This window comes from Manis javanica, chromosome 6, assembly GCF_040802235.1.
Source record: "Manis javanica isolate MJ-LG chromosome 6, MJ_LKY, whole genome shotgun sequence".
In the NCBI taxonomy this organism is placed as follows: domain Eukaryota; kingdom Metazoa; phylum Chordata; class Mammalia; order Pholidota; family Manidae; genus Manis; species Manis javanica.
The window spans coordinates 37,833,063-37,845,093 of record NC_133161.1 but is presented as its reverse complement, the minus strand read 5'-3'; the positions used below and the strand labels follow the sequence as shown (position 1 = coordinate 37,845,093).

Genomic DNA, 12,031 nt, shown 5'->3' with positions numbered 1-12,031 from the left:
GTGTCTGGAGATTACAGAACGTCCATATCCAGCTCTGTGGCAGGCTGCTTTCAGTGGTGTTTTCACGGTGAGCTGGCTCGCTGCCCTCAGAGCTGGGCTCACAAAAACCACTTTCAACTTCAAGCCTTTCTCGATGTTGTGATGAGCAGTGCCTGCCACCACCCCCACCTCATCCAGTCACCTTCCATCTCAAAATGTTGTGAGTTGCCTTTTCTCTGATCTCCCTACGTTGAAGAAAAATATCCTAGTGCTTGTTGCTGGTGCAAAGTGATTTAAGTTGAAACCTGGAGTGCAGCTGCCTCTAGATGTGACTCTCGTTTTTGCTAAGCGATGTTATCAGCCAATGTCTAGTATTTTTCTTCCTGGTTGTTTATGTGTAATTTGCCTACACATGGCATTAAACAAGTATGGAGAAAAAAAAGGAAAACGTGCAGAAACCTGCAATAAGGAACAGATCATTGAACCCCTTTTCTTATCTGTCTCTCTGAGAGAAAAAGGAACACAGTGCCGCACCAGCAAACATTTACACCTTGGCCAAATGAAGCAGAGGCAGCCAGCCCTTCAGCCAGTTTTCTGTGGGGAGACAAAGGATGCTTATTTAAGATGGAGAACAGTTCCTGGGGCAGCTTTTTCTCCTCCACACCATGGGTGCCATTGACATGAATAGAAATGGTAGCCAAGGACTTAACATTTATTGACTGCAATTCATGTTCCAGAAGCTGTTAGATGTGTATATTCTTTAAAAGTAGAAGTTGATTACGAGTGATTATTTCAGACCTCTAGAACGGTTGTGGTGTAATGCTGGGGAAGAGCTACCCTGAGAGTGGGAGGCCTTCCCTAGTTCTGGTTCAGCCCCAGGGACCCAGGGAGTGTTGCGTGGTGTCCCTTCACTACGGTTTCTTGACACAATGAAAGAGTTGGGTTTGTGGATTTTATGCTGAAGACCACAAGGTGGACATACTCTGGAGCCATTTCGGCTCAAGACCTGAATGTGTTTATCAGTATCTGTCATATTTTCATTCCAGTTATTGAGAGATTGATTAGCCAATTGATGAGTGTTGAGACTTTCTGATCATGTTTCTTTCCTTTAGCAGCTCACTTGGTCAGTTTCAGCATTCACTGGATATTTGCACACACACCCACGCACCCACCCACCCTAGTCTGGGAAAGTAATAGATGGACTTCTTTCAGTTCCTATATTTAACAACTCCTTAGTAATAACTGCTGGAAGGGCTTCAGGGAAAAAGGCTGAACCCTGATTGCAATGAGATTTGGGAATTTATTTAAGATTTTGATAAGGTCTGGGAATGTATTTTTCCATTTATTTTCATGTGTTTGACTTCAACTGATAAGTCAATAATGGCTATAACATAAAGAGTTTACTTAGAAGGGATGAATGCATCTTACATACATTGAGAGACTCTGTGTGTGGGTATAATGTTGATTTCCAAATTTATTTGGTACAGGACTAAAAGCTAATTACTGTTCATGAAGTGCCAGCATAGCTTATAGTTTATGATAATAGATGGAGTATTTTATGTATCTACCAGGACAAAGCTTTTCTTCGGAAGCTTAGACTAGTCAAGGCTCTCTCAGTAATTAAAGAAACATTATCATTATTGCTAATTAGCCACACTGTATACTTACAGAGAACATACAACAAACACCCCTTTTTGGGGGAAGGAAAAGATGTAACATTGTTACTGTGTGTCTGGCACTTCGCCTAACTCATTTATATACTCTATTTCATTTAGTTCTCAAAAAAGCTGTAACATCTATGGTGCCAAAAACATATGGGATTCCTTGAATGCCAAGGAGAGGGCCATTGTTCTTCACCATACTTCATTTTTCCTTTCTTGTATTCATTTCCCTTTATCTTTCTTTCCCACTGTCTATGCTCCTTTCCTCATTCTCCTTTCCTGGAGTCCTCGCTTTTAGTTGCTGATACTCATTCCTTTTCTTTCTCCTCCCCTGTGCTCCCCTCTCTGTAGTCTTGAGCCTGCCAAAGGCTCCACTGGTAACTTTTACAGCTAAAACTGTTACAGGCTGCTGGCATAAGTCAAATCACATTTGGCAAAATGGCTGTTATATATCTGGAAACTGGGTTGTACTCATTCTAGAGCAATTAACTAGATAATTGCTCTGGCATAAAGTCAACCTCATACTATTCTTGTAACGGAAAAGATAATTTTAACTGTGGCTCCGCCTACTACTTCCAGGGAGTGCTAAAAAATCTGGCCCATTCTTGTTTTAGATCAATTAATGTATCTGAAGCTTTTTAAATTCTGTTTTACAGAAAGTTTGCTGACCTTAATCACTGGGTTGTTTTTGAACTGGGAGTCCTTGGTCTCTCCTAAGCTAAAAACCAAATGCTCTTTGAATTAAGCAAAATGTACATTAGAGGGAGTAAACACTTCATCACCTTTTCTTACCCTAATTTTTTCTTTCATTCATTCTTATTTTGCTCAGGGCATTTTCTTACTTTGTTCAGCCCTTTAGATCAGTCACACCAAAAGCTGGATTAGTCTGTAGTTCTAAGGTGTGACATTGGAAATAATTTCGTAAAGGAGAAGGAGAAAGATGTTCTCCTCAGCTACACTATAAATGCCTAAGGCAAGGTGCCACATCACTGTCCCTGTTTGTATAATAACACAAAGGACTACACACATCATGTTCTCTAACTATGCAGCCAATTGTTAGATCAGCTGGAATGACTGGTTTTCCAATACAGAACATCAAAATACATTTTTTAATACTAATATTTTAGACTAGACTGTATCTCCTTGAAAATAGGACTTCTGCCTTTATATTTGTGTGATCAGTGACTAAGAAACTTTATAATTTAGAGGGGTTCTTTGCAACTGAGATAACTGTTACTTTCCTGACCTTCACTGTAAATAAGATTTATCCCATCATCCAAGTCTTTGGCACCTAAGGATGATATTGGTCTGATATTGGTGCATTTATATCATTGGCCAGTCATTCCAGCTGATCTAACAATTGGCTGCATAGTTACAGAGAACCTGATCTGTGTAGTCCTTTGTGCTACTCTACAAACAGGGACGGTGATGTGGCACCTTGCCTTAGGCATTTATAGTGTAGCTGAGGAGTTTGGGGGATTCCACACACATAGAGAAACAAAGTCAGCAGGATGGCTGCAGATGATTTTTTTCTTTTCTTTTTTTGAATGGACATTAAAGGCTGCTGGTGTTCAGAAGAAACAAAATGAGCTGCATGGCCAAGGAAGAGTTCTTGAAAAACTGAGGTTGGAAATGAGCCCTACAGAATGTGGAGAGTGAGAAAGAAGAGAGGCTCGCAAGCAAAGAATATTTTTCCTTGTGTCCTCTGTTGCCCCTTCCTTTACTATGAAACGGCACAGACCAGTCTGTGTAACACAGCAGATAAGCCTTCAGGTTTTGTAACCTAATAGTGTTTGCTTGGGTTGTCTGTCACTACCTGGCTCTGTGACCTTTACCTAAGTCCCAGATCTGTCACCTAAAATGAGGATGATGATAGCAATTACTTCTGGGTCTCTCAGAGATTCCCTGTGATACCCTTCATTCACTGAATATGTGTTTTTTGAGTACTTCTAGGTTCTCTGCTAGTTTTGGGGGATATAGAGGTATAAACATACTGGATATATCTTTGTCTTCAAGGAGCTTAGAGTCCCATAGAGAAGACAGATGCAAATTATATAAAATACTTTGCACAGTTCCTGACTTATAACAAGTCTTCAGTGTGCACTGGTACATATCAACTGCTATTTTCACTAATCATAGTAACATAAGTGGGGAAATATACAAAACAGAAGAAATATCCTCAATCTTTCTGCCAATATAATTGGATTAGCCAGTGATATTATGTAAATTCAATATTCTATATTGAGTCATTAAACCTCCTTACAAGCTTTCTAATATAGAACATCAAAATACACTTTTAAAAAAATAGTAATGTTTTAGACTAGACTGTATCTCCTTGAAAATAGGAGTTATGCCTTTATATTTGTGTGATCAGTAACTAAGAAACTTTATAACTTAGAGGGGTTCTTTGCAACTTAAAGATGAACTGCTGTACAAATGGCACTTGGGGACATACCTTAATCTAATATCTACTTAGCATTATTCAGTTTTGTTGTCTTTTCTACATGGACTTTGTCCCCTGCACCTATAACTTTTTGATGTTTACTGTCACAGATACCTGAGAAACAAGAATCTGAATCTGATTCAGAAATTACCATGGAGGATGTTTTTTATTAGAAAGTGCCATTAGAATCATACCTAAGTGGAGAAGGGAAAAAAGCAAGCAGGTCCTGGCAGAGGGAGAAGTTGGTCTGTGGTATGATGTCACTGAAGTCCTCAGTCACCCCATGAGGAACTTGGAACCCGGAAGATCCATTCAGGGTTGTCCTGAATTGGCATAGTGTCACCTTTATATCCCCATGTTGGTCAGTCGTTGATGAGGTCTGTCCTGGGAGTAGGGCATGGCCTTTGGTGAGGTGGCTTCCTCTACCAAGGTAACTCCCTGAGAGGGCTGGCAGAACAGGTCCCTTATTCCTGAAGAGGGATCTGTGTGGTGCATCCACTACATACATTTCTTTTCTACATACATACTCTTCTCCAAAAAGCACATTTAAGGTAGAAGCCAAAATGGTTTGTTTATAATTTAAAATTCTCCCATGAGATTACCAATGATTGCATATAATGATTATGGAACTGGTATTCAGATACTCCTAGGTCTTCCAAGAAGTTTCTGTCACAACAGAAACGTGATGTGACAGTGTGACCTGGATTCTCTGAGATTGTAGTTGTTGGAGTTACAGAGCAGACTGGGTGCTATTAGGATAATCAGTCTCCCATTAGGACCAATCCTTTCCCCCATATTTGCTTATTTGCTCTTTTATGAGCTTTTCCTTGGGTCCTGAGTCAGCATTCTCTTATGGAGATAGTATAGTTAAATTAGGAAACGAGAAATAATATATTTATTCTGTCCTTCCCTGTCTTCCCTACTGCTTGTTATTCTTCTTCATCTTGTTTGAATTTATGATAAATAGTTTCTGGAGACTATAATGATACTTTTATTTTCAACAAGTACTGTGATCACTGGTTCAGTCATATCAGAATATGTTGCTGTACTGACTAATGACTCCTCAAAACAGTGCAATAAACTCACCAATGACAGTTTATTCAATTTTTAGTAAATGTAGGTTAAATCTTCTAGGAATGCATAAAATATAGGGCTTTCTAAGTTTACAATTATTTTCTTGCTTTAATGTGTTACCATATATCTGATAGATTTTATTCCAGTTTAGAGATGTTGAGATCTTACATAGTTTAAAAATGTGTCCTTTAATATGTTTCTGCTTTTTAAAAGTAAAAGATATATAAGGTAATGTGGGGTTGGGGCGGGAGGGGGGGTAAATTGCACGTAAAAAAAACATTTCCGGTGCCTGCTCACCAGCCCCATCTTGCAAGACCATCATTAAAGCCTCGCTCTGCTGTTAAAAAAAAAAAAAAAAAAAACATTTCCATGCTAATGAAGTGTGTTGAGACTTCATGCTTTTGAAGAGAAAATGAACAATGCTTAAGAAATTTATCTCCTTGGATAAAAAAGTACTTGTTAAAAATATAAGCCACGAGCATTCTAGTGAGTTATATTTTTCTATTTATGTATTACAGGCAGTGTTTTGAGGATTTTTTCCTGGTTATGTCAAACAGATTTAATGACCAGTTACAGATTTAAGACTCTTTATTTCTTATTTTCTATAGTTAAACTTAGGGCTGTTGATTTCAAACATTTTAAAGAATGAAAATATTTTTACTCAAATACTGTCATAGAAGTTGAAAACAATGTTAAATTTATTTTAATAAGCAGAGACTCCTAGTCTCCCACCCACTAGTGTGTTCCTTTTGATGATTTTTTTCTATATTTAAAAAAACTTATAAATAATTTCAAATATATACAAAAGCATAAAGGATAAGATGAAAGCTCTATGTGTCTATCACTCAATTTCATTAATTATTAACTCATGTCCAATCTTGTTTTGTTTACCCACTCTTTCCTCACCCAGATTGTTTTAATGCAGTATTATTTCAGTATGTGCCTTTATAACATAAGGACATTTTGAAACACAGAACCACAGACCTATTATTATATTAAAAATTAACAATTTCCTGAGAGCATCAGGTACTAGTAAGTGTTCAAGTTCTGAGTATGTCAGAAATGATTTTATCTGTTTCAAATCAATATTCAAATAAGACTCAGCAATTAGAATTGGTTGATATAACTATGAAGTCTCTTTTGCTGTATAGGTTTCCTTCCCATCTTTTATTTTGTTTCTTGTAGTTACTTTGGAGAAATCAGGTCATGAATTCTATATAGTTTCCTAAATTTTCCTGATTGTATTCCAGTGTGTCAATTAATATGTTCCACTATACCACCGGCTTTCCTGTAAATTGTTAGTAAGATCCTGAGAGCTGCTTAGACTTAACTTGAATTTTTTGACAATACTTCCAATAATGTGTCGTACTTCCATCTATCAGGAAGCACATGGTATCTGGCTAACTCATTTTTTTTATAACAACAGCCATTAATGATTATTGCCTAGATCCATTATTTAATTGATGAATTAAAATATTAAAATTCTATCACTCCCACTTCATTTATTAGGGAGGCTATTTCTATAAAGAAATACTTCTCCTTATCAACTACTTACGTATCCTAAGGTACAGATTCAGTTTGCTTTTTCCCCTTTATTTACTAGTTTTCAAAATAACAGACTGGGTCTCAGCATTCTCTAGATACAACCAGTGAATTTTTTTATTATATATTTTATATATTTTTGATATGTCAAACCAGATCATCTATTAAAACATGGATGTTCAGTTGTCCCATCCTCATTCAGTGGGAGCTACTTTTAGTTGGTTTGTATGTCCTTTTGACTGTTTTTCAACAGCTTCCTCATTTTCTGGTATTTCAAGAAATGCCAGGTTCATTTTATACATTTTTATGTCCTGGACCTGGAATCAACCATTTCTCCAGATTCTGGGAAATGGTATTAAAAGTAGTTTGGGTGCTGGGGTTATTTGTTTATTGTTAAAGATTACTCATTGCTATTGGATTGGTCATTCTAAGGCTTATTCAGTGAACAGCTGTTTGTTTGTTTTAATAAATTACATCATGAATTCTTACTGAATCTATTCACTTTTAAGACTATAGGGTTTTTATTTAACTGCATTGATCATATATATATATATATATATATGATCTTCTTTGTCTCATGATGAAACTCTCAGTTCTCAAAGAAATCAATATAATCATTCATTTGCTTCATCCCATGATATACATACAATGCACTCAGAATAAAATACAAGCAATGCACTCAGAATAAAATATAAACAGTGCCCCTGGCAATATGATTAATACCATTTTTTTTTCTTCAGTTCTTTTTCTACTCTGGTTTTATCTCACCTGGCATATATTGTAAAAATTGCTGTGTTTCAAAGTCATTTAAAATAAGTTTCCCTATTTTGCTAAACCTCAGTACATAGTTGTGTTCATTTTCTTTGCCTTGCTTTAGATCTTTAGAATTTGCCTTTTAAAAATACTAAAATAATGTGCAGTATTTTCCTTGTTGCTATGTCATATCTACAAACAAGGTACATTCAGAGAAGTCTAGCTTCTATCTCTGTTTTTTTGACCCTCTTTCTTACCTCCCCTAGAGGTAAACACTGAAAAGTTTTTAATCCTTCATCAAAACTTTTTTTTTTGGTACTTAGGAAGGCTTGTATTTTTGTTCTAATTATTATTTTATACCATTACCCCTATAACTACAAACCCTTTCTTCCTGGATGTTGTCTTTTGGGTCCCTACCATAAGCATTACTGAAAGTAACTAATAACCTCTTTCCATTTCCCTATTCTCTCTTGGCATTTAATTTAAAGCATTATCCTTTTTCAGTTAATAATTATAAAGTAGTAATTAATTTTGATCTATCATTCATATTCTCTCTCCATTCTTCACCTTTCTTGATAGCTGTGTATAATAATGTATCATCATTGTATACTATGGTTTTCTATTATAAACACCATTTAGCTTTAAGTTTTCAGTTAAATATTCATTTACTGTTTACTGCTAGTGCTGATGTCACAGTTACTCAATTCATTTTGGTGATCAGAATCCCATTCTTAGTAAATGCCTGAGGATGGGTTTATAAGCATAATATTCTTGGAACTCTTGAATTTTCAAAATATTTTGTATGAAATCTGAAACATGGAAGTCGTCTGTGCTAAATATTAAATCATTGGCTAACAGTTTCTCTCTGTTTCTTTGTTACTATGTTTTCTTCTGTCATGAAATGTTGTGAACAAATTATGTCAAATTCATCTCTGTTTTATTAGTAACTTGGTTTCTTTACCTGGCTGCTCCATGGATTCTGTTGTCTTTAAGGTTTATCACAGTGTATTTTTCTGTGGTGGCTGTTCTGGTTGTAACCTCAAGTTTCTTTTTATTTCAAAGTTTATTAAATTGGTATTTTTTTTAATGTGTATGTGTATATCTATACATATACATACACACACACTCATACAGGCTATTTTCTCTCTCTATTTCTATCACTATCTCTTGCATGTTTATATTTTCATTTATTGTGATTTTTAGAATTTCCTCATTTCCAATGCTATTTTTTAAATATATTTCTCTCCAGTGTTTACTTGTTCTCGTGTTTCTTCTAGTTCTTTATTTCTAAAGTAGTTGTCCTTTTATTTGTAAATCTTTCCTATATTTTTCCAGCTATCTTTTCAAGTCTTTTCTCTAATCAACTAAATCCTGAGTCTTTGTACATCAGAATATGTTATTCTTCATCATTTTCCTAATTCCTTATAGCTTATTTTGAAATCCTAAATTAGCATTTTCATCTTTTCAGGCATCTTTATGATGTGCATTCATTTGTTTATAGGATCATTATTCTGAACCTTATTTTTTAAACATAAATTTTGAATGGTGTTTTATCATAAGTATTTTCTGATACTTATGTTTAAGAGTGATCATTTTTCTTCTGTTCTTGTGAGAAGATGAGCCAAGAGAGCTTTCTTATCTCATAGCTTCCAAATTACTTCTGTTATTTTGACTAGTGTTCAAAACTGTGGTCTTGTATATTCTGTGATATGGAAACCTTTCTTACCTCCTCTTTTGTCTGAAACTTTCCCTTGTCTCTGTTGTCCCTTTCTTATTTAATTTAGATTTGACTCCCACTGGTTTCTTCTCGGTGTAGACCTTTCTCTGTGTAGATGACAGCTTTCACTAGTCAGTTTCCCGAGTTTGCAAGGCCCAGATCACTCCACCGTCATCTGACCCCACTGTGGTCCTCCTCTACTGTCCTGCAAATCGCAGCCCACAAACTTCTCTGCCATTTTTGGCTGCTGTCACACATGGCCTGTCAAGTACTCAGGTTTGTGCTCCTGGATTTCCGGGTCTCCGGCCATCTGAAGTCCCCTGTTTTAACGGTTGCCTCTTTTTAACGCTGCAGATCCCACATGGGTCTCCCTGCTCTTGGTGCCTTAGTTTTCCCAGTTTGTATTTTCACGTTGAGGGATACCCTGCATCTACTTTCCTGCAGAAGTATTGGGTGAGGTTTTGGTTTTCCTCTCTAGTTGCTCTGTCAGTTGTTATGGAGGGGGTGGGATTCGTATTGATAGTCAAGAACTTTTCTGCTGCCATCATTTTCCCAAGTCAGTAATTTAAACCTTAATATACTCAACATTTCTAAGGTAGTTTTTGATGAAAAGTCTCTATGTAATTTTTCCAACTAGAGTTTTATTAGATAAAGTCATTATATTTCTATTTGAATTTGCTAGGAAAAAATTTCGAGAAAAGTGTTCTTAGGGAAAAAACTTATGAAATTAAGTCAACCATGCATTTTTAGCATGGATTACTAAAAAACACATAGATAATGCAGTTTCACTTGGATTTGACACTCACCAAATCACTGAGTCATTTATTAGTGCTTACCATTCTGAGCCTCCATTTCAGTGCTGAGCTCATAGTGGGTACCTAGTAAACTTCATGAATGACTAACTGAATTCAGTTGAATGGTGGTGCTGAATTCCTTGATGAATTATTATGAGAGTAACAAAGAATATGTATTAAGTGCCTTAGGTCTCAAATGAGCATATTCATGGGTGAGGGCATATATATGTTTACATGTAAGGGAGCCTATATTGTACATGAAGGCATGTGTTCATGTGTGAGGGCATGTGCATGCACACAGCATCTCTGCCCCCAAGCACTAAGGATCTATAGTTATCATAGCTTTATATGGTAATATTTAAGTGAATTCTGGGTTTGGAAAAAGATTAGAAATAAGCTTTGTTCACCGATTTATTTATTTTTGAAATTGCTGACAATCCAGGCGTCTGCTGGGGGTATCCTGGTTAGCAGATTATCATTTGACCTCAGAAAATCTCAGACAACATCAGCAAGGCTTGGAAATAGCAAAGGCACTTAACTGAGGCTTTTGGTGCAGGCCTAGCTGGAGCATTGATAAGACTGGTGATTAGGAACAAGCAGAGAGGAGAAACTACAATTTTTAGGAAAGATCAACATTCACAACAACCCAAAAAATGAAGGCTGACAGGCAATTGATTGCTTTACTCCACTTCCACTAAGCATAAGGGCAATAAAACTAGATGGAGAGAAACATCTGATGAATGCCCAGGTTTAGCTTCGCAAAGAGAACAATCCACTCACTTAATAGAAGCCAAGAATATCCTTTCCCTCTCTCAGTATTAGTTTCTAGATTCGTAGACCAGGTTCAGATCAAGGAGAAGCCTGAGCAAACTGTTGTTAATGGTAGAAGTGATGTTTTTTAAGGTAACAGGTCACTGTCCTCAGATCATTGTCTCTACACTTCTTATATTCATTTGGAGATTAATTTCTGTAAACGGGGTTGGAAAAAAATGTGGAGGAGACTGGTGATTACATAAGCATTGTGACAGCAATAAACCCTCAAATATGGCTGTAGGTAAGGGCTGAACTAGTAAGATTTCTGTTTTCATATACTTCATAATAGCAAGGTTTTAGAGATTCACAAAGCAGGCATAGAAAAGATTCTATTTAATCTAGTAGAAATATAGAGATGACTACTTGATAAGCACTGGGAATTGAAAAACAATCTCATCCCATTAATTGACTTCTCTCTTTAAGCCAGGAAAAGGAACCCTAAGCACCTAAACTGGAATTGAGCACAGTCATGGTAAGCTGTCTGCCCCATCTTCTGGCAGGGGTTGAGTCTAGGCAGGGGTTGAGACTGTACTTTTCATGTACAAGTAAGTAAATAGGAAAATAAAGAGCAACTTGGGCCTATAAAAACAGAACAACAACAAAGCTGTGGAATAAAAAAATGGGAGTATCATCTTCACTTGAAAAAAGGTGTCATTGAGAGTAATTTTTTTTCAGAATTCACACAAGATACAGCAAAATGTTCTGCATCTTCAAGAGTGTATTAAGAGAGAAGAAATTTTGGTGAAAAGTTAAACAAAATGAGGAAAATGGAAAGATGGTGAGATGTTTGCAAAGCAAAAAATGCAATAACAATTAAAAATTACATTAGAGAAAATACATAGTAGAATGACATTGTAGAAGATAAAATAAGTAGGAACAAATACAATGTTCTCCAAGAATATAAAGGAAAATACAAAGATTTACATGATAGAGACAATGATAGAATTGAAATTAAAAGTGATCCTAAATTAAGCATTAGAATAAAAATAGTATTTAAGAATATAACTAAAATATTGAGTTAATAAGATGAGAATATAGATTTAAAAGACTTACCGTATTGATTGAAAATCAAAGGAAATGTAGTCATACCTAAATCTACTCCAGGAAAAGTTTTTAGGAAAGATAAAGGAAAAACTTTTAAGCATTCATGAAGTCAGGATAAATGATTATTGCTTACAAAGTTACAAAAATCACATGGACTTGAGATCCTTCTGTAGAATTTTAAAATATATGACAAGTAGACCATGATCTCTTG

General features: G+C 35.9%; 1 long non-coding RNA gene across 1 annotated transcript; it reads left to right on the top strand.

Annotated features, from left to right (window-relative positions):
* The first annotated feature begins 3,121 nt into the window (after nucleotides 1-3,121).
* On the top strand, nucleotides 3,122-11,554 carry LOC140850074 (uncharacterized). The gene is made up of 3 exons (XR_012132815.1): nucleotides 3,122-3,265; nucleotides 11,200-11,248; nucleotides 11,452-11,554. It is a non-coding gene; the product is annotated as an uncharacterized lncRNA (long non-coding RNA).
* Nucleotides 11,555-12,031: the final 477 nt, after the last annotated feature.